Raw genomic sequence first — 22,072 nt, 5'->3', positions numbered from 1 at the left:
TAATCCCAACCATAGAATCACAGAATGGTTTGGGTTGGAAGGGACCTTAAAGACCTCCCAGTTCCAACCCCCTGCCATGGGCAGGGACTGCTCCCACTAGATCAGGTTGCCCAAAGCCTTATCCAACCTGGCCTTGAACACCTCCAGGGATGAAGCATTCACAGCTTCTCTGGGCAGCCTGTGCCAGTGCCTCACCACCCTGAGTAAAGAATTTCTTTTGAATAACTAATCTAAACCTATCCTGTTAATTTAAAACCATTACCCTTGCCCTATCAGTCCACTCCTTAACAAAGAGTTCCTCCCCAGCTTTCCTGTAGCCCCCTTCAGGTACTGGAAGGCTGCTGTAAGGCCTCCCCAGAGCTTTCTCTGCTCCAGGCTGAACAACCCCAACTGCATCAGCCTATCTTTGCAGGAGAGGTGCTCCAGCCCCTTGATCATCTTTGTGGCCCTCCTCTGGACTCATTCTAACAGGTCCATGTCCTTCTTGTGCTGGGGGCCCCAGAACTGAATGCAGGGCTCCAGGTGGGGTCTCACAAGGGCAAAACAGAGGGAGACAATCCCCTCCCTCCCCTGCTGGCCATGCTGCTTTTGATGAAGCCCAGGATGCAGTTGCCCTTCTGGGCAGCAAGTGCACATTGCTGCCTCATATCAAGTGTAGCTACTACAGCCAACCTCTCTGCCCAAAGAATTTGTCATTTACATCCAGTGTAAATTCAAATACATGCAATGAACTTGATGGACATATGGATGATAGATCCATGTTACACACGCTGAAATCAAAATCAAGCCAGTCAGTACCAAGAGGGTACTTATTTTCTTGTTTAAAAGCTACAACCATTACAAGAGAGAACACATGAAGAAAAAAAAAAAAAAAGGATCACCTGTGGGGTGTCTCAGGCAATAAAAATCAGGACAAAAAGAAGAGTGGTTGTTTTAACTTAAGAACTCTCAGAATTATGTGTTTCCCATTTTACAGTTCCATTACTGAAGAGATCTTAGCCTTAAATTAACTATACCCATCCAATATAAAAAATAATAATAATTAAAAATATACATCATAAGACAGAATGGCATGGCTTAAACTGTGCAGAACATCCATTCCTTCATCATGAAAAAGAGCACAGCAAAATAAGAACATGTAGCAGTTTGCCATCAACAAAGCTGCTTACATAGACACCCACTCTTTCCTATTTTCTTTTGTAGCATGTTCTTTTAACTCACTCATCTCCTTCTGCATCTTTCACTGACTATTCTTTGACTTACCAGCTTCTTCAGACTGTTCCCACAAGAAATTTGACCAAGGAAATAGTTATTTGGTTACAATCAGTTCAGAATAAATCATCTGTTTTAATTTTCCCTCTCCAGAAATATTCAGATGCCAATAAAAATAATTTCCTTGAGAAAGCAAGGGTTATTTCCAGGGTATCTGAAATCTGAAATAACTGGAGCAGGATAGTTATTCTGCAGATCTAATCTTCATGCTGTGATAGATTCATTCATTTGGTCCCACCTCCCAGGAAGGAGCTGGCAATTACTGCATTCCAGTGAAGGACCGTGGATTTCTTCCAGCGCCCTGACTCCATATGCCATTTACAGCTGCTTGTGGCAGCCAAACCAGTAACGCATTTTAGCATGAGATGCAAATGAGCTAGATATACTGCAGGTTTGCTCCTTCATACCTAGTATATTAGTTGTTTTCTCTTTCTGAAGATGAGAATTATCTTTCTTGATAAGAATGATATTTCAGGCTCTGCTTTACTGAAATACAATATTGTTTTAGATTTACAGATGCAGATCTATAAAAAATACGTCTTTAAGAAATGCACAGCAGTTATTACCTACAGTGATATTGGTACACCTCCCTCTTTTTAAAGATTCATTTGCTTTGTGTGACCAATCTGAAACTATCTCCTAAATTAGAAATTGTAGATAACTAGAATCCTATGTTACTTTTGTGCTCCTCCAAGAATTAGCCTCAATATATACATTAAGTAAACTAAGCACTATAATTAGAGCTTAAACAGTTTTTAAATCAAACATATCCTCAGTACATCCCCTCTTAAAGCTTAATCTGGCATTATTATGAAGTTCGTTTATAGCACTAGAATGTGGGAACCATCTATTTCATCCAGTTTGTCAGATACACTGTCTCCAAACACATATTTATTTGTATGTTAATTCACGAAGTATTTTCTTAGTGCATGTGTATACACACACAAATTCTCTGTGTTCACCACTGATACTCTTAGAATGCACTGCTTTGTTACCCAATAGCTAGACTGCTAGTAGTTAGTTAACTAGACAGAGTAAACCTAACTCAGCCATACCTAACCACAGATAGGGTCACAGTTCCCCATTGTGATGCAGAAATAACCAGACAGAAATAGTCTAGAAGTCATCTAGGAAAGGCTAAGGTGGGAATGTGGGAAAAATCACAAGAAAAAAAATCAGTTTTAGAGGCTTTTTCACACAGTGGACACAATAAATAAATAAATAAATAAAATTTGTTAATAATATAAAGCCATGTTAGTACAATTAGCATACACCTGAGTGCAGGAAAGTTTGGTATTTTACTGCAAGGCACAGTAATAGCCCTGACTTCTTGGTTGGTAAAAATGCAGAGTCTAAAGATAAATGGTAACACATGATGGCAAGCCAATAAAAACGAGGAAACAAAAATGAACCTGAAAACATTAATGGGACATAATGAGGTATCAGGAATAAAGAAATAGCCCCAGAATTTTCACTTTTCAAGGATACTCTTTACACAAAATGCAATAGTGAAACTGCTTTAATAATAATAATTAGGAAAAAAAAATAAACACTCATCTAACCATCCCATTCAGATGTACACATCTTGAGTTCTAGGGCAGAAGCATTATCTTTGAGGCTTCAATTTCACTTACAAATGCAGTTTGAATAACAAATTTGTCCAGCAAATTCAAAAATTAGTCATAGGGTAGTAAGAGGCAGCAGAAGCATTTAAGTCTCATTTCCATCAGAAGCTAGTCTATGGCAAATGTAATTAAAGTTTTTAGTAAGAGTTTGCCATTTTAACTAAGTGACTCTGAATTGCCAGAATGAGCATTAAGTGTTGGGGGCACAGCAACCCATCCTCCTTCCCCATGCTATGTGGTAGTGGCCAAAGCCTTGTGCAAAAGCTAATAGTGTGATTATCTGCTAGGATTATGCAGAACAGGGAAGCTGAAGTCTGCCTTTGTGAGAATTAAGTCCATCATCCTATTGGTCAATGGAATTATTTTATTTTACCATAGTGCAGATATATTTTCACTCTGATCTTTTTTAAAGTGAGTGAATATCAAAGGACATCAATTTCAGAAGCTGGCATAGAATGCACTTACAGGTCATTCTTTTTGGTTTAAGAATGAAAAGTCCAGGAAAGGAAATGATGTATTCTTCTTTAAGAAGTAAGCTCCACTGAATTAACAAGAGGATAATTATAATACAGTCTTTATCTAACTAGTTTGGTAATGAATGACTAGGATGGGTTCTGTTCTGTGGGAAATGTAAAAATGTGACTCTAAGTACATCAACAGAAGGTAGAAAGATTGTGAAAGTGATGTTTTACACCTCTATAGATAAAACAGCTGTACTCATAGGGTTTCACCTCACACTTCTAAGCAGTTTAGAGAAGCAACACATCCCAAAACACTCTTCCCATCCTGACAGAGACCACAGTGACTTTGTATCCGGATAGGGCAGAAAGAACTGAAGGAAGTACTTAAATCATCACAGAAGTGCCCGCAGCTTAGACACTCAAACAGACATGGCACCTATGTCTCACAAAACACAACCTCCTCCCCAGAAATGTGCCCTGATTAGGTTCAGAGTAGTAGTGCATTGCCCCAAGTATTTACAAAAGTGTTGAAGAAGCTTGTTCAGAGAATTAGTAGTCTACAAGAAGGCTTGTACCTTTGTCTGGCAGGTAAAATTCAAGTTAGTGAGAAGAAATGCAAAATATTTGACAAGATTTAGTAGCACAAGTGGGAGTGTTATGGTGCAGTAAATAGTTATCAGATGCTGGTTACTGCACTAGACAGAAAACAGAAAAACAAGATGAAATCTCAGCCCCATAACCAATGAAAATTCAGAAAGTCTTATTAAAGATAAGATTGATAGATAAGATGTTTCTCATTCTGATCATAAAAAAAAAGAAAAATAAAGCAATTGTGGAAGAAGTCGAGGAAGATTGCTCTGCAGTGGCTCACTTTTATTCTTACCATATAATAATAATTATTATACTTCAGTTTCAATTACACTAACATGCCACTTGGCTCACTTTAATCCTAGTGTTATCTATTTGGTTTAAGATAAACTTGAACACACTATATTTAAGAGGAAAAAATAAGCACCTACATAGTGAAGTCAAAGCAAACAGATAAGCAGTCAATGCCCAAAATGAAGGCTGACAACCATGCTTACCTCAACTAAAGGTATGCCATTTACTGAAGTTATTGCCAAGGTGCCTTGCATTTCTTCTGCAGCACATGCTTAACATCAGTGCTAAATCAAAAGTGAAACTGTGAAAAAACAGCAGTGCAGCAGTAACGACACTTCCGTAATGAATGAAAAGGTGACAGCTTTCACAAAAATGACTAAAACTGTTCCATACAAATGTCTTGTCAAAGACAACTGAAATGGAGGACAACTTTCAGCTATCCTAGAGGATGAAGGTTAAGTCAAAATGAAACTAAGAAACATGAAAAACATACTTTCTGATACAGTTCCAATCTTCCTTACTTTCTAGTGTGCTAGAGAACAGACAAAATACTGTTAGGGTGGACTGAAAATGAGAAGAAAACAGCACAAAACCTCAAAGAATAATGACAAGAGTTACAAGAGACATCTTGATCCTCCTACGGTTATGGCTGTGTTCAGTAGGGATTTAGTGGTATGGTTTAGTAAGGAACAAGAAAGCATCACATGAACAAATACACACTGAGCTGATAGCAGAAATAGCATCCCTCTTAATTTATACTGATTACACAATGCCAGGTCACAGTCTAAATATACGTATTTTTAAAAAATCTACAAGAAACAAAGCAAGTAATATTTACATCAAAGGTCTTGTCATCGTCAAAGTAATATGATGTTCATTAACCATCTTCCATTAATATCAAAACAAAAAAAGAAAAAAAAAAAGGCACAATGAACTAATGGAAACTGCTTTTCGAGGAAGACAGCCAATATAAAAAAGGCTTTTCACTATTTCTAAACACATCATTTTTGCTTATCTTTCAGACTTTCACCTCTAGAAACTTGTGTCAGTTAATTAGATTTTTCACCAAGTTATTAGCAAGGCAGTAAAATAACTGTGTATATATGTTTTTATATAATGTATTTAAGACACACCTGCCATAAAACCAGAGGATAAAAAGACATATTCAAAATGGCCAGTCACTCTGCATCTTGCTCTTTTATATTGACATAAAATTTCCCATTGTGAACAGTTAACAAGATACTTTGTGCCTCCAAATTTTTGTGCCTAACAGACATCAAAACCAAAACAGGAAAGGCAACCTTTCACACTGTTCCTCATTACATCAAGCACCTTTTCCACTCCTCATCTAATTTATAACAACAGCTGGAGGTGGGAGATTCCCAGATACATTTGGCTCTTCGTTTGCATTTATGCATTTGTTTGAAACTACGTATGGTAAAGAAAGAATGAATCAAATTCAAGAAAAACTGGAAAGATGCCAAGTCTTTGAGCTTGGTGTTGGGGTAGATGGGGGAGAACTCATTTATCACAGCACATTGAATTAGTTTCTTTTAACCTGCCATTCCTATGAGACGAATGGAGAGAAGAGATGGAATATTGCAAGTGAGGAATCAACCAACTTAAAGCTTTAAAGATCTCAAAGAACAGCTCACTGAAGCTTCCAATATGAGAAACCAAGTTCTAAGTTTTACCACAGGAAAAAAATATAATAATAATTAAAAAAAAAAAAAGAGTTAAAAATGAATTTAAACTACTACAGTTCCATTTTGCAATATTGATTATGAATCTGTACCATTTTTATTGCAATACTGAAGGTGACCTATCACTAAAGTTATTGCTAGTGACACTTTATATTTTTTAAAAAGTCTTAGCAAAAGTTAAAAAGAAATTGGTTACAAAGTTCACATACATGAGGAAGCCTTCCCAAGGTGGGAAGAAAAATAAATATTTTTTTAGACCATGAATTGTCCAGGATATTTTATTATAACATCTGATAACCAATAAAACAATGCCTATGAAATTGGTTTTCCTGAATAATGCAGAATAACATTGCAATAAGTACCATAAATCAGCAACTGTTCTAAATATGCAACTTTTTATTTTTAAATTAAAAACAAAGACTTGGAATGTGTTTCTGTGTATCAGTGCACAAAGCTGCAATTAAGGCTGCATATTGTCTCTTCGAAATGAAGCAGAATAGAGTTAATGAAAGTTGAGAGAAAAAAATGAATCAGGAGGATTACAGATGAGAACACGAGGAAGAATGTAATGGTTTTTGTTTCCTGGATGGCAGAGCAATTGTAGTCCAAAGTTAATATATGAATAGATAAATTGAGACTGATCGGTAGCCCCACAGTAATCAGTGGTACACGTCTATATATCCTATTGGAAGGTGGCAGCATGCAGCCTTGCTTCTCGACAGAGGCAATCCAACCACACCGACTGCATTGTGTGCTGTTCCTGACACATATTTATACCAGCTAGCCTTACACTGTCCAGAAATATGGCCCATTTATTACCTCAACATATCTGCTACTTCTATATCCCCTATTTTTCTACCATATTCTAATCAAAATATTCAACAGAAAGAAAAAAATATATATACATGAAAATAACTATTAACATTTATATGCTGAGAAATAATATTAAAAAGCAGAAACTAACAGCACAGCTGGGGTAAACTGCAAGAAAGATGGTGCTGGAGGGAAACTGGAATGGACATTAGCAGAGACACAAAAATACTAATGAAAACAAATAGGGACTTGGATGAGATGGACCTCTAAGAGAAAAACATGATGATAAATCTTGGGTCTATCACTGTGTAGTGGAGATTAACTTTTTAACAAAGCACATCTCTACCAATTCAAGCCTCATTTTTAGCTCTGGTTCAAACCATGGCCTCTTAAGGATATTTCCAACTCTTACGTTCCCATAACAACTGCCTAAGACGCTAAAGGAACATACATTTAAGTGAAGAGTAAACATCATTCAGAGCTTTTCCAAAAAAAAAAAAGGGGGGGGGGGAAATGCTTTATGTGCATGCAGGAGAACTTAAAGATGATCTCTACAAATCTCTACACCAATGAATTCCCACAGTACTTGTACCTCAGTGTCTCAGGCTGAAGCCCCAGGGGGTGGCCTCCTTCTCAAACCTGTGGGGCATCGCTCCAAATACCTGCTCTCTCCATCCATAAGCAGAACCACCTCTTCTAGCAGGGCCTACATTCTTGGCCCTCCTGTTTAAAACTCCAGTGTATGAATTGACTTCACATTAACATCCTCAAAACCTCCACCCATCCAAAACAAGGACCCAAACCCCAGAAAGACATTACTCTGCCTCGGGTGCAAGAAATAAAGTCATCCCAGTGGATTGAGAAATATAAACAACAGGGAATAGAAATTGACAGCAAATTTATAAACCCTAGAGAATACAAAAGCTCCTCTATTACAGTAACTAATTTTAGCATTATTAGTAGTAAGCATGCATATTTTCAATGCAGAACAAAAGCACCATCTCAAACAATAATTAAGCAGAATTTAAAACTCTTCATAAAACCTTCCTGCCTAAATGCACCATGAATTAGTGTCTCTTACAATTGGAAAACATTTATTTTAAGCAGGCTTTAGAAAACCCACACAAAGCGTATTCACCCCTAGCTATATAAAACCTGAAACGGGAACAGGCATCTCACAGAGATAAAACACGTAAGACCCTAATAAGCATTACAGAATCCCATTCCTGCATAAATGCATACGCGCATCACGCTTACTGTCAGTGAAACCAACCAAGGAAGAAAAGACATTACTGTGTATACATGATAGGTCCTAAGTATATGGCAGAGATCTTAGGGAGCAAAAGGAATCTGGAAATGAAAGGGTGCTCATTTTCTTCTTCCTTATGAAATTTGCTATGATTTCTTTCCAATAATTCTGTGAACTCAATAGATAAATAAATAAATAAATAAATAAATAAAATGTGTTTAGATTAACATCATTCCTTAGAATTTGTTGTTTATTTATAGGCAGCACGGTACATTTAAGGCATTAGTTAGGCTAGTACTATATGACTTCTGATCTGTAAAAACCTAACAAAAATTGTTCCTAATTGCCTGTTAAAGCTGAGCCTGCTCCATCCTCTCTTTAAATAGAGATCCGGCAGATCTGCAGTGACCCACGGGCCTATCGGCTGCCTTAAGGGCTGAGATGAGGAACTTTCCCCCAAACCTCAGCTATTCCCCATGACAAACCAGTCCTAATGGAGAGCTGACAAACCCAAATCACCCTGTATCTCGATATTCCCCTCATCCAGCCCCCCCAGAGCGATCCGCTCTGTGGTGTTGCCATAGAAAATGGCAAGGAAGCCTCCAATTAGAGAAGAGGTCACACTTAAGCAGGGATATTATGTAAATAACAGCCTGCCAGCACCCCTCACGGAAAAAAAAATCAAATCAAATAAAGGCCTCATCTTGCGAGTCTTCCGAGGGCGGGCCTGGGATTTGCTGCCGGGATCCCCGGGGAGCAGGGCTGGGCCCCAGGTAGGGCGGGCAGGAGGGCGGCGGGGCGCCGGGCATCGCTGTGCGCCCTCTCCCCCCGGTTCGGGGGGACACGAAGGGACACGGGGACGACCCCTCGGCGGGGGTCCAGGGCGGTTCTTGGGTTCTCCCTTCCCGCAGCAGCCGCGCCCCGGCTCGCCGCCCCGGGACAGGCGGCGCCCAGCCCCGCCGAGGACCGGCTGCCCTGCCCGGTTCAGCGGCACTGAAGGGCGAGCGGAGACCGGGCACGGCCTCGCCCAGCCGCGGGCTGGCACTTTTATCCCCCCGCACGTTCAAAGTCTCCGATCACGGCAGCATCCTGCCTGCCTCCCCTGCTCATCCCTCCCGCCGCCGCTACTCACCCACGCCGCAGCCGGCAACGGCGGTAGCGCCCCGCCGGCTCCCCGAGCCCCCTTGTCCCTTCTTCGCCCTCTCAGGGACCCTCCTGGACCCGCAGCGCTGCGGGCGGAGCCGCCGGAGAGAGCGGCGGCTGCACCTCGGATGCCGGCTCCGGTCCCCACCCCGGGCTCCCTCCCCGGCTGTCACCGGCGGCCCGCCCTCGGGAGGCGGCGGCCCCGAGCCGAGCTCGCCAGTGGCGCCGGGCCCTGCCGCTCCCCGCAGCCCCGCCTCGGGCGGGCGGAGAGCCCCGGCACCGCCACACCGGGGAGCGGTGGTGGTCGTGGTGGTGGTGGTCGTGGTGGTGGTGGTCGTGGTGGTGGTGGCGGGGAGGGACGGCGGTGGCGGCGCTGAGGGGCGCGGGGCGGCGGCTGAGGGGAGCGGGTGGCTCTCGGTGGATAAACGGGGGACAACGGACACGAGGCGGCTGCTCCGCGGGTCCTGGTGGGTTTTAGTCCCAGCTCTCTGGGCAGCGTTTGCCGGGGACCCCCAGCAGCCTCCTCCCACCCCCCGTCCCAAAGCGCGATGTGTCCCCTGAAATGTCCCCAGCCTGAGAGGAGCGGTGTCCGCTGAAGCCGTGCCAGCCCAGCTGGTCTCCCTTTTGGGACCCTTCTTGGCTCGCCACCCAAATACAGGTGGGCCCCAACCCTCCAACCCTACAGTGCTGAAAGGGATTTATCAATTTAATTTTTTTATGTTAGGCGCTATCGTTGCACAGAAGAATTAGAGCTGTCAGATTAACTCAACTGCTAGCGCTTGCTATCCACGCCAGACGGCTGTAAATCCTAATGCCATTTAAAACCTCATTATTTTGTTAGAATGGAAGAGAATATCTGCTTGAGGCTCGCAGGCCCAGGCTTCGCTTCCAACCAGGCTGCCTCTTTGGTGCTGTCACACCTTGGCTTCGAAAATACCCAAGCTGAAGCACTGCTTGTGAGTACATACGTGTCTGATGGGCCAGGTTCGGTGGCTGGCCAAGTCCATGCAGCAGAAATGTGCTTGGGTTAGTAAAATACCAAGATCTCTGCAGGTGGGGACTGTCCCAATAATTAGCTCAATGTTACATTGATGGCTAATGTAGCGTTTGTATAAACAGACCCAGCCTCAAGGAGAAAAGAAGCTGTGTTACATTTTTTTTTTTTTTTTCACGTTGTTGCAGCTGGGGTGAAAGGTCCATACTTAGTTTCACAACAGGATATGGGTATGGGAAAGTAGCTAGATGTATTTGAAAGAGGAACTACAAATACAAGAAACTTGCAGCCATCTTGAAATGTACTCGGAGAGGTAGGTCGAGGCAATTCATCAGAAGGAGAGCTTTAGGGTGACTAGGCTACAACATGGCAATAGAAATCTGATGATGGGATACTTCAGCCCAACAGGCAAAAGTGCAATGCTATTGATGGCCAAACTGAATGGCCAAAATCTAAATTTGAAACAGAATGTACATTTTTAATGATAAAGGCGATTAACAGTCAGGACTACATATTAAAGCCAAAGGGAACATTCATTGTAGGGCAGTATTAAGCAATATTTAAACAAATCTCTTTCCAAAAGAAGTTATTTCTAACAGGAGCTAGAGGAATTCTTGTAGTCAGAATAACCCTGGAAATTTCTCTTCTATACTGAAAACACTGCTTTTGATTTTAAAATTAATGACTTGAATATCCTGGCTGGCATTAATTACTTTATATAGTTTATTTGTTCCATTTTCCAAGACACTATCAAGTATAAATGTTTGATATATGCACTCTAAAAAAGTCAATAAGTTTATTAGTTGCTGTGTTCCAAGTCTGGATTAATGAAACAATATTAAGCAGCCCCTTATGCTTTAGCTACATTGTAACTCTTTTTTATAGAAATAGGATTTCTGACCCTTAGTTCTGGCCCTGATCAGGGATGAAGGAAATTGAAGGTCTTCAATAATGTATGCGTAGCCTTTTATCAGTGTTGTGTCTTGTGCAGGGATGCAGGATTGTCTTCTGGAAAAAGGAAGGATGTTCTGTATAGGATTTGCATATAACGGGCTGATGCATAGGGTTTGCATACAAGCTAATTTTCTTATGTGTCATTTTTGCTTGACAGTACTTACAAATAAATGAGGTGAAATTTATAACCCAGCTAACACTTTGTTTCTCAATACTTGTCATTAATAGAAGTGTTTGAGCTTTTTAAATGTACATAAATTGGGCTTCATTTGAAAGTAAGTGTATGTGATCATCTTGCCTGCACAAGGCAAAAATATTAGCTTCTTGTCAGATGTAGATCTATAATGTACTGTCCCTTTCAGTTGGAAAGCACTTTTACTTTACAAACTCTAGAGCATTCTTTTAAGAGCATGTGGTTTGGTATATCCACTAATGTCTAGAAACAAGTATTGGATTCATGCTGAGGGACCCATTGCACTGTTTGTGCGGCACAGATGTACTGCAGAGTTTCCACACCTAAAGCAATAATGTTCCTAGTAAGCATGCAGGATGACTGGAATATAAAGATTTAAAATCTGACCTGTTTTTTTTTTCTTTTTTTTTTTTTTTTTTCTCTTTCTGGTGTTGTATCAGGGAAGCTATGTTAGCCTCAGTTGGGAGCTTGACTTACTTTAAGAAAAATCTGGGTCCTATAATACTTGCCCAGATCGACCCAGGAATTCTATGGGTTGGCCAGAAATTAATCCAGATATATCCTGATAACTGCCCCTAAAAGAATGGGAGGCTTCTGAAAAACACACATGGAGTACACAGTTGTGAACTACAGAAGAAGTCTAAAATGAAAACATATATTTTGCTCAGTCAGTGTTTGACGTATTACTGTTTGTTTGTGTATTGTGTTACCAGCTTTCTAAGTCTGCCCTTAGTCATTAGTAAAGCAGATTGAAATAACAAATACAAAAAGTGCTATGTGAGACAAGTGCAAGATAATACAAGGTTCTGTTTGGAATCCCTCAAAATGAATGCAAATTCTTCATTTATTTTAGTGGGAATAGAATGGGGACTTAAAAGTAACACTTTAAAAATTAATTTAAAAACTTGCTGACTTTATAGCTATGGAGTTTAGAATTAGAGGCATTTTGACTTTCTTGTACTTATGCAAAAGTGACTATATTAAGTAGAAAGCAAAATGAAATTTCAAGGACAGGCCATAATTGACAAGTTAATCCATTTTTAATATTGATATGCTCATCTTAAAGAGCTTTAAGCATGTGGCTTAGCAGAAGTATATCAGAATCCATGCTCTAAATTTGCCCTACCTTTTTAGTAGTAAGAAGAATGCCTTGCAAACAGTGGTGGTTCTCCTACTCAGTCAAAACTGAAAGTATGAGAAGTTTTTAAAACTTTGTCTCTGAATAATAGTAATGCTTTGAGTTCTTACATTCTTTCATAAAAAAAAAAAAAAAAAAAAAAAACAAAACACCACATTCCAGACCACTTCTGATACTGATTATATACAGGGGAACAAATTGTCTGCTGCTGTAAATGTAGAATGATTGCATTGATTTATTAGTTTCTTTTACTGTTTTAGAAATGAGAAATACACATTGAAGGGCAGAATTTTGTTTTTATGCAGTATGTTTTTTGTCCATTGAAATGCAGCCATCTGCAGGCAAATATTTAATAGTGCATAGCACCACTGCAGCAATTATGTATAATATGTGGCCATATTTAAAACTTCTCACTGCTCAGCTCTGATTATTATTAATGTTACTATTGTTTATGAGAGGAAAAGAAAAATAAATTACTCTTAGGGGGATCCTTAAGCAGACTGACTGTCATTATGTGCCCTAAAGGATTTTTGTGTGATGTGTTGTATAGGAATGATTTTTCTATGAAAGATGGATTTAAGACATCCTTTTCAGAGAGCCTGGGAGATTCAGAGTAGCTGAAACAGAATAATTTTTATTCTTGTAAGTTATTACAAGCCCTACAAAACTTGCTTTGGATTTTCATTTAAAATAATAATGGTTTCCTATTCATAAAAAAAAAAAAAAAAAAAAAAAAAAAAAAAAAAAGTAAAATACTGCTGAACCAAAAGGGAGACCAATGCTTGTGTCTGCAGATCATAGTGCAGAATCTGAGTGGGATGGAGGCGCTGTTCTGTTTGGCCAAAGGCAAAAACTGCCTGCAGCTGCCTACAGCCTCCTGTGAGTGGAACAAATTATTTCTACAGCACATATTTTGTCAGAATTGAATCTTTTACAAATGGTAAAAACACTGATATGACAAGGTGTAGTGTTTCTTCTTAGCAACGTTCTTCACTCTCTCTCACCCTATTGATTGGTTCTGTCATAGGTGGGTATTGGTAGCAAAATCCAGAAATAGCATGTGCTACTGAGTATGTGCTTCTGTTAGGGAATAATTTCCATGCACTCTTATCAATAGCAGGCAAAGGAATCAGACTGCAATTAAGAGTTGAAATATGTTATTTTCCAAATTTAATTTTGACAATCATAAATTACATTTCTGTGTTGCACTGAGTAGATTGTACACTACTCCTTTCTTTTGTGTGGGGGCATATGTCTGAGTGGATATGCACGCACTTTTAATATTTTTTTGCACCTGTTTTTGAGAAGCCTCTTTTTCAGTAATAGAGGGAGAAAAGTCTTCTGGGAGTATACACCCTAAAATTAAGATTTATTATAGGCTTCATGTACAGCTGACTTGGTTAAAAGCTGCCTTGCTGTGTAGTCACATATCAAATTGATAATGACAATATAAATAGATGAAGTTAATGACTGTACTGTGGAATAGGGGAATAAAGCATTTGGCCCATGTTGAATCAAAGGGGAAAACTGAAGATTTACAATATGTTAACCCATGTTTGGTTGAAGACATGGCTACTGAAATAAGCACAAGAGGTTTGGGTGGCAATTGATTTCTAGTGCTACCTGTATAGCTCTCTTTAACACACATGTTGAGATGATTAGCTCTAATAAGGAGAGACTGGGGATTAAAGTAACAGCCATAATACTTAGAAAGAATTCTCTGTGGACACGTCTGTGATACACTCATGCTTGCGGTAGTATATAGTGCACTGTGAGCTGCTCAGAGCTTTGCTGGAAAAAGGCTGCTAAGCATGGACATTAAAAGCATTACATTTTGGTGGCTTTTTTCTCTTCATGATTCACATTCTTTCTTTTTTAAGGATGAGTAGTTTAATGGCCACCTCAACTTTCTGAAGATATCATTGTAATATTGTACATATTGATAATACTCTATATGTTTGGCAACCCTGAGTTGCAACATTCCTTTAACACAAACTTTAGGTACAAATGAAAAAAGTGAAAAAAATCTGTCTTATTAATAATATAATTCATATTAGAATTTCATCATATTGAAGATTTTAGTGTTTTTAAAGCAGTCTATGTGGTTAGTAAAGTAGATGTACTTTTCTTGTATCTATTCAGAATTGTAGGCAGTCTGGAAATAATGCAATGTTATGTGCCATTTCAAAGGACAGCAGCCACTTGGAAATCTTTGTTAAGAAATACCACAGCTTCTGTTACTCTTTCTTATAGAATAGAAAAAAGTTGCTGTCATAAAGTTCATTTTCATGAGGAAAGAAAGGGTGTTAGAGAAATGAATAGATCAGCTGACAAATTCATTCCTTTTTCCCTATTAAAAGAGGAGAGGATCCATAAATTTGTTTAGCTTTGCAAGCTAGGATGCAGTTGAGGATAGGAAATATGCAAGGTCTGCTGTTTCTCACTTGAAAGAAGCTCTCTTTAAAGACGGAGCCGGACTTTGAATCTTGAATGTGGTCTTTTAGAGGTAGAAATTGGATAGAATCAGTTGTTATCCAAAGGAGAAGATACTGGAATCAGTGAGTTACATGCTGTGGAAGATGAACTAGACACTTCATTACTCATCCCAGTGATGCATTAGCATGATATTTGTCAATGAAGACACTGTAATTGGTTTTGTATTATCATCATATTCTAGAAGCTCAAAGGCAAAATAACTGAAGTTTTTCCTAACAGTCTGTAAATTGCTTAGTACTGCAGAATTTGGATGCTCACATACTTAATAAAAGCACACTTAATCTCTGTTAAGTGACAGGGTAATGTGCAACAGAGGAAAATAAAATAAAAATACTTATCAATTTTAAAAATTATTTGTATCAGTGTCAGATATAATTAAATTTACAGTAAGAACAAATATTTTTAATTAATTGTCCTTATAATTCAGCTTTCCTTTTACCACTTTAAAGACAATTTCACCACTTAATAAAACAGAATACAGTAAGAAGACATCTTAGACAGGGTTAATGACATTATATCTGTCCTTACTACATTTGTCCTTTGGAAAGGGTAGAAAATCAATTAATGTCTTAAAGTACAGTGCCCAGAGTTCAGTCACAACTTGCATAATTAATATTGCATGAACATAAACTTCTGTCCAAATAACATGGGATGTTTTTCAATTTTCTTATGTCCTCAGACATGCTTTAGTGAGCTTTATCTATAGCAATCTTTTTTTTTCACCTCTCTTTTCTTTAGATGGCTTTGGAACAAATGTCTTCCAGAACTCAGATATTTGGCAACTGTCGCAGTGCTTCACTGTTATGTGTACTTCAACATGTTCCATTAGCATCACAGCCATAATTGCAAAAAGTAAGACTGATAAAAAGGTACGTGTATGTACGTGGTATGACAAAATAGCAACAGATACATTGTATGCAACTCAATACATGCTGGCATAGATTGTGACTATCATTTTATAGAGGAGGGGAGAGTCACATTGCGAGTAAAGAATAGGACACAATCTGAATGCATGTCAAACAAATCTAATTAAACTGTGTAATGACAGTCCTAGAGCAACAGTATGAAAATGTAGTGGTGAGGATTTCGCATAAGATGATATTATGCACATAGCCATTTGGAAAAGGTCCAGTCAACTGTTGTCTAGCCATGGTAATACAGCAGGAACCTGATAATAGAAAGGGTATAGAAATTAGGTTATAAGAAGATACAAAGAACATGTAATTGAGGAAAGGGTAGTCAATGGCAGGTGACTGAACTGCTGAGACCTCTCAGCTACAACTCTTTGTAAACTGGTTAATTCACAGCCTGATGGGATAATGGCTATGCAGCTTCCTGAGAGGCAGCTTGGTTAATCTCTGTATGGGCAGCTGAGGGCTGGCACTAACCACGTTACTTCCTCATTTTTTTTTCCCTCTTTGCTTTCCCTCTGTGGCTCTTCTTCAGTTGTGTTTCATGATTTGCATCAAAAAGAGAGGGCTGCTGAGATTACAGATCTAAGCTGCAGGTATTGTATACAAATATATTCGCTTTCTGTACACTCTTGTCAATTTCTCAGAGGCCATCTAAGGAGACTGCAGAAAAAAAAAAAAAAAAAAAAAGCAAATAGATCACTGTTTGTCAATAAAAAAAATTTACCTGGTAATGCCAGGTAAATCTGGCAAAGTACTCTGAAGGTGCTCAAAGTTTCCTTAGCTTTTTTTTTTTTTTTTTTAGATATCTGTGCATTTGGAATTCAGACTGCCTATTTCCTGTAGAAGCCCTTCCTGCTCAAATGGAATGAATCAAGTACAATGTATATAAAATGCTTTGTGGTGGTAGATGTGAGACAGTGTAATACAAAGTATTACCCCGCTTCAGAAAGGAAATGGTAGCTAACCTAAAGGGAAAATGAAATTAAACCTCCAAAGGAATTTTCAGGTCCTTGCATCCCTATCAGAGGGTATGATGTAACTTGCCCTCTTGGAGTACACTATGAGTCATTCAAGTGGTTTGGGCCTTTAGTTGAAAAAATCTTGGCATATTCTGAAGACTTTGAGAATAGCCCAGAGGAAAGAGGAAGTGAATTAAAAATTTAAAGCCTAGAAAAATTTGTGAACTTCTAATTGCATTTTAATGAAATCATCTTTTTAGTCTTGACAGCTAACTTTAAAAAATACAAAAAAAAATAAAAATCCATACACCCTTCTCTGCCCCCTTTTTATCCACAGAGAAATTTAGGGTGGGATGACGATAACTAAAGGGAATCTAAATTAAGAATTAAATCCATTCTTTCTTTTTTCTTGTGTCCTGAGAGTTTTTTGAAGATTTGTTTCTATGCTGCTACTGGAAGCTTTATCTTAAAACCAGAAAAGGTCACCCTGAACATCTGTAAACAGCAGATTTTTGACTCTTTGAAGTAGTAAGGAAATACTCTATTAATGCAATAATTCACATATATATGTCAACAAAATAAATAAATAAATAAAAGACAAATCGATTACAGGGTATTAAATAGCTGACTGTGAATATATTGTCAACCTTTGTGTTAGCCGTGCAGCATTTTTGAGTAAGCAAAGCATTATGTGCATCAGATACCCATCTTTGGCTTTTACTAAGAAACAAGATGCTATTTGATCAGTGCTCTCAGCTGTGTCAAGCAAAAACAAACAAACAAAAAACAACAGTGGGATTAAAAGAGACAGCAAATAATAAGGGAGTATTCTAACTATACCTTTTTAAGTGGCATTTAAGTGGTATATTGCAAGAGTGAAATGGAATTAAATGTATGCCAAAATACTGGCACTTATCAAATCTTCTTTAAAAGAAGTGCAGTTCAAAAAAAATAATAATTTTTGTGGTAAAATGAGAAAATACATTTGAAGAACATAGGAATGTTAATAAAAATCTCAGAGCTGGATCTGAGAACTATCTTGTTCTCCAAGGCATTCTTCCTATGGCCTGGATGTTCCTTATAGAGGTTTATATCACCCTCTTGTAAAAACAACAACAAACTGATGATGGAGACTCAGACTCAGATGGTCTGTTTCAGTGTTCTTGCAAAGTTTTAGTTGACATCTAATCTAAACCTCCTTTGCTGCAAGTTATTTCTAACAGTTCTATCTACTTTGAGTTCTAAAAGCATTCTCTTTGCAGAAGATTTTGCATATTTTGAAATATCTTCTTTTATAGATCTGGAAAACTAATTTTTCAACTTTTCTCTGAATTCCTCCTAGGTTTTGGACCACTCACTGTTCACCTCTAGACTTTGTCCATGTGATTCATATCTTTATCATAGTATGGATTTGGCTTTTGAAGTGTGGCAGGTGTGGCCTTACAGTCCTGAGTAGTGGTAGGATTACCTTGTTCGCCTTACATGCCAAGATGGCCTTTATCTGAAATAGAATGACATTCTTGATTTATCAGTTTTTAATCTACTATAATCCCCAATATACCACTACCTTGTCAGTTATTCTTCATTGTGTGTTTCTTACTTGATCCATCCTGTTATTGACCTATCCTAGATCACTGATTAGCTGGGGAAAATGTAACATTCTCTACTTGCTCCTATTACTTTCCATCTGGGAGGTGAGGATGTTTTGTTCATTTGTTTGTTTTTGTTATCTATTAGATCTATTAAAATCATTTTAATGGTAACATCAGTGAAGAACCATAGCATATTTTCTTGTGAGAAGTCATTTTGTTTACTCTTTCCTGGATGAATTTCAACAAAAGAGCATTGGATCCTGCATCAGGGTAGGAGTAGTAGAGGATTGGTTTTGAATCTCTTCCAGTCCTGTGTTTTTGTAATCATATAGTGATATTTTTGTAATAGTTCCCTTTGCAGTTAACAAAATCAGCAGGAGACTGAGGACAGTCCTCTGCAGTGAACTGTGTGAACTGTTGTAGTTTGTTTTAAGCCATGTTAATAAATTCTAATTCCATTGAGGAAGATACATAATCTCCTTCAATGAAAAATGCATCTGAATTTTGGATTTAATACCAGAATATAACAGTATCTTCTGATTATCGTATTGGGAAAACAAACAAACAAACAAACAAACAAACAGAGAACTGCAGATTCTGTTTTGTTGAAAATGTGCCAGCATTCCTTTTCTTTTATGAAAGTCAGAATACTACTATTCGTTTGTTCAACAGGAGGAGTATTTCTAGGAAATAAATCTCAGAATAAAGAATACATGTGTATACCTGTGACTGCTGCAAGTGCATTAAAACTGAATGTTAGCAGTGGAGAGAAAGAGATGGCACATGTTAAAAGCCTGATACCTGATATTATCCTGATGGGTTTTTGCAAGTATTTGCTTAAATATGCATGGACTTAAGATAAAGGATATTAAGAATACAAAGTGGTCCAATATTAGGAGAGAGCACAATCATACTTGCCTTTGCATCCTGTTTCTGTCCTCTTATGTATATTTGCTGTGGATTTTGTCTTTACTTGCATCCTAATTTATTTTTATCTGTACTTTTTGTCTTATTCAGTTCTTTGTGAAACAATCACTGTTCTGTATAGCTGTTTGGTTTTTGTGTGGGGAAGGGAGGAGGAAAGTACAAAAAGGTCACTTCTATAATGAACTTAAAGTCTGTATTCTTAGCATAAACAACTTAAATGGGAACAGAAGTAGCAGTAATTGCTTAAGCAAAAATATTAGGTTAGTTTTTAGATGGGTTCTTGTCAGTGTTTAATGTCTTAGAAATTTTGTAGTGTTTCATAATATCTGGAGTGTTTGTGTGTCCACAAACTTGGATGGCCAAAGCTATACTGCTTTGTCTAATAAACAATATTACCTCTCTCTAAATCTTTGCTTTATTTAAAGATTGGTAAGATACTTTACAAAGGCAATTAAGTAGTTCTTGGAGATAGAGAAGCAAGTATCAAAAATGACAAATGTGAGACCTGAGGCAAGGCAGCAATTCAGTGGGACAATTAGGGCTAGAACTCACATTTCTCCAATTCTAATATGAGATACAGTTAATATGGTTTACTGAGCTCATTGCTCCAGCATGGTTATGGGGAGTATCGTTTTCCTGCATCGTGTTCTTTATTATGGTAGAACAATGTGAAAAAATAATCTCTGTTTATATTTCTCAGCTTTAATTCTGCACCATACATTCAAGTAACTGTCAGGGTTTCTTTTGTCCTTGAGGAAGCATTATATTCATGATTTTTATGTCTTACAATGACTCACCTTCTGTTCTTAGCTGATTCTGACCCTAAAGTATGTTTGTTTTCATTTTAGAAGTGTTACATGCAGCTCTTGACACGTAAGAAGACAGCCATAGCTCCCTCATTAGAAAGAAAGAGACAGTACTACAGAACAAAGCTTCTCAGACTGAAAATCTCTGGTTAGATCAAGTAACTTCTTTAAATGTTGACATGGGAACTCCAAAGAGAAAAAAGAGATGAATGGGGTACCTCTAGAAACAAAGTCCTTTACAACAGAGATATGAGAGCTAGATGTTAAACATGGCTTGTCTTGCATTCTCTGACAGCGTTCAAGGTTGGAAGGTAAGAGGACAAAGGGCTTCTGTGTATGCATGTCTGTGATGCGTCCCTGTAATTGCAGTGACAGTTACTGAACTTACATGTATATGCACCTGTATGAAATGTGTTTTCAGAGTCCCATTGCATTAAAAAATCCATCATATCTGTGGAATTAGGATTTGACCAAAAGTCTTAAAAGCATTTCTTGGGTAGTTGTTTCTGTTCCATGTAGTCATTTCTCTGTAAATCTTGGTGGCAATTTTTCCCCCTTCAGCAAATAGTAGGTTTGAATTACTTGTTATTTAGTGCATACGAGCTTCTAGCATTGCTAAATGCTTTTGGCCTTCACTAGTGTTTGCTGTTGTTTTTTTTTTTTTTTGGGGGGGGCATTGGTTTGATTTTCCCTGTATAAACAGAGGAATGAAACAATTACTTGTTTTGTTGAACACATAACTAGTAGTGTTTTTTTTGTTGTCTTTGTTTGTTTGTGTTTCTCCTTTCAGTTCTACTATAACAAAGGAAGAGCCCGTTATGGAAAAGCAGAACATTCAAGAACTCTGATAACATTTAAGTGTTTTTCTTTTGTTTGTTTGTTTGGTTGGTTTGGTTTGGTTTGTGGTTTTTTGTTGTTGTTTTGTTTTGTTTTTGTTTTGTTTTTTCTTTTCTTTATCCAGGCTAAAAACGCCTAACTTTGCAATGCATTTCATGCTATCACATATATCATATTTGCCCTGTAGACCATATCTATCATGTGCGTGAAGTAGCTGGCATTTAGACCCCATTGCTTTCAGTAATTCACCAGATAAATTCAGTAACTGAAAACAAGGGAGCTGTGAGACTGGGGCTTTTTTAAAATGTTTTGAAGAAGTTTACCAAAATGTACCTGCTTTTCAGTGACATACCGTTAAGCTTAACTAGCTTGTCTCTTTCTAGCTTTGTGTAAGTAGTTAATGCTTTGTTGTTGCTGTTGTTTTTGTCTGTTAGTTTTTGTCCACACAGTCACATACCAGTACTGTGTATGGTATATACTCACCAGAACACTTTGTTTCCTGTTAAAAGAGTTGGTGGTGTTATTTGCTTTAAAGTATAAAATTTACAATACTTTCACTGTAAACACATTCTCTTCCCTTAATAAAAAGGTCAGATAGTACAAGTGAGCCTCTAGATGCGTGTTCCTCTTCCAAGACAATAAAAAAATCTCTCACAAACCCTAGAGAAATTACCATAAGTGATTTAGGTATACATCTGTGATGTGTAATGATACACCTCAGGGAAGTTTATTTATATATATTCACATGCAGTCATCAATGCTGCATTTTTAATGGTTTAAAAAAAAGCAGTACTCCAAGAGACCAATTATGATCATTATACTGAATTGCTCTACTACCAATAAATATAGTTGTTTCATGTGTTTAGCATTACATTTTTTATATTTATATTGTAGTTTATTATACTGTATGAATATAAAGTAATTGAGAATTTCAGTCATTTGTAGTCAAAAAGGCATGCCCTGAAAGCCTTTCTTTTTTTTTCTTTTTTTGCATATTTGCACTGTAGTTGCTGATTTTAGTGAAGAATCTCATTATGCATTAATAACATAAGGATGTGCAGAGATGACTTTAAATCTTTAAAACAATTTTGATGCTTTTAGGACAGCTGCCTGA

At 38.0% G+C, this 22,072-nt stretch overlaps 1 protein-coding gene and 1 long non-coding RNA gene across 3 annotated transcripts in view; one reads left to right on the top strand and one right to left on the bottom strand.

The window, feature by feature from the left end:
* The window catches only part of JAKMIP1 (janus kinase and microtubule interacting protein 1), a 157,848-nt gene extending 148,582 nt beyond the window's left edge, over nt 1-9,266 (bottom strand). The window contains exon 1 of one of the 2 annotated variants that reach the window (XM_084517960.1): nt 9,138-9,266. The gene's annotated coding sequence lies outside the window, so the exon portion shown is untranslated. Of the gene's footprint in view, nt 1-4,443; nt 4,538-9,137 lie in introns of those variants that run through there. The other variant, XM_084517952.1, reaches the window with a different exon arrangement.
* Nucleotides 8,709-21,556, top strand: LOC311436123. The gene is made up of 6 exons (XR_014692614.1): nt 8,709-8,778; nt 15,662-15,792; nt 16,370-16,430; nt 16,640-16,718; nt 20,164-20,432; nt 20,912-21,556. It is a non-coding gene; the product is annotated as an uncharacterized lncRNA (long non-coding RNA).
* The last annotated feature ends 516 nt before the right edge of the window (nt 21,557-22,072 follow it).

The sequence above is a fragment of the Aythya ferina genome, assembly GCF_964211825.1.
Source record: "Aythya ferina genome assembly, chromosome: 4".
Classification (NCBI taxonomy): domain Eukaryota; kingdom Metazoa; phylum Chordata; class Aves; order Anseriformes; family Anatidae; genus Aythya; species Aythya ferina.
The sequence above is the reverse complement of the archived record's forward strand: the minus strand, read 5'-3'. Positions and strand labels throughout refer to the sequence as shown.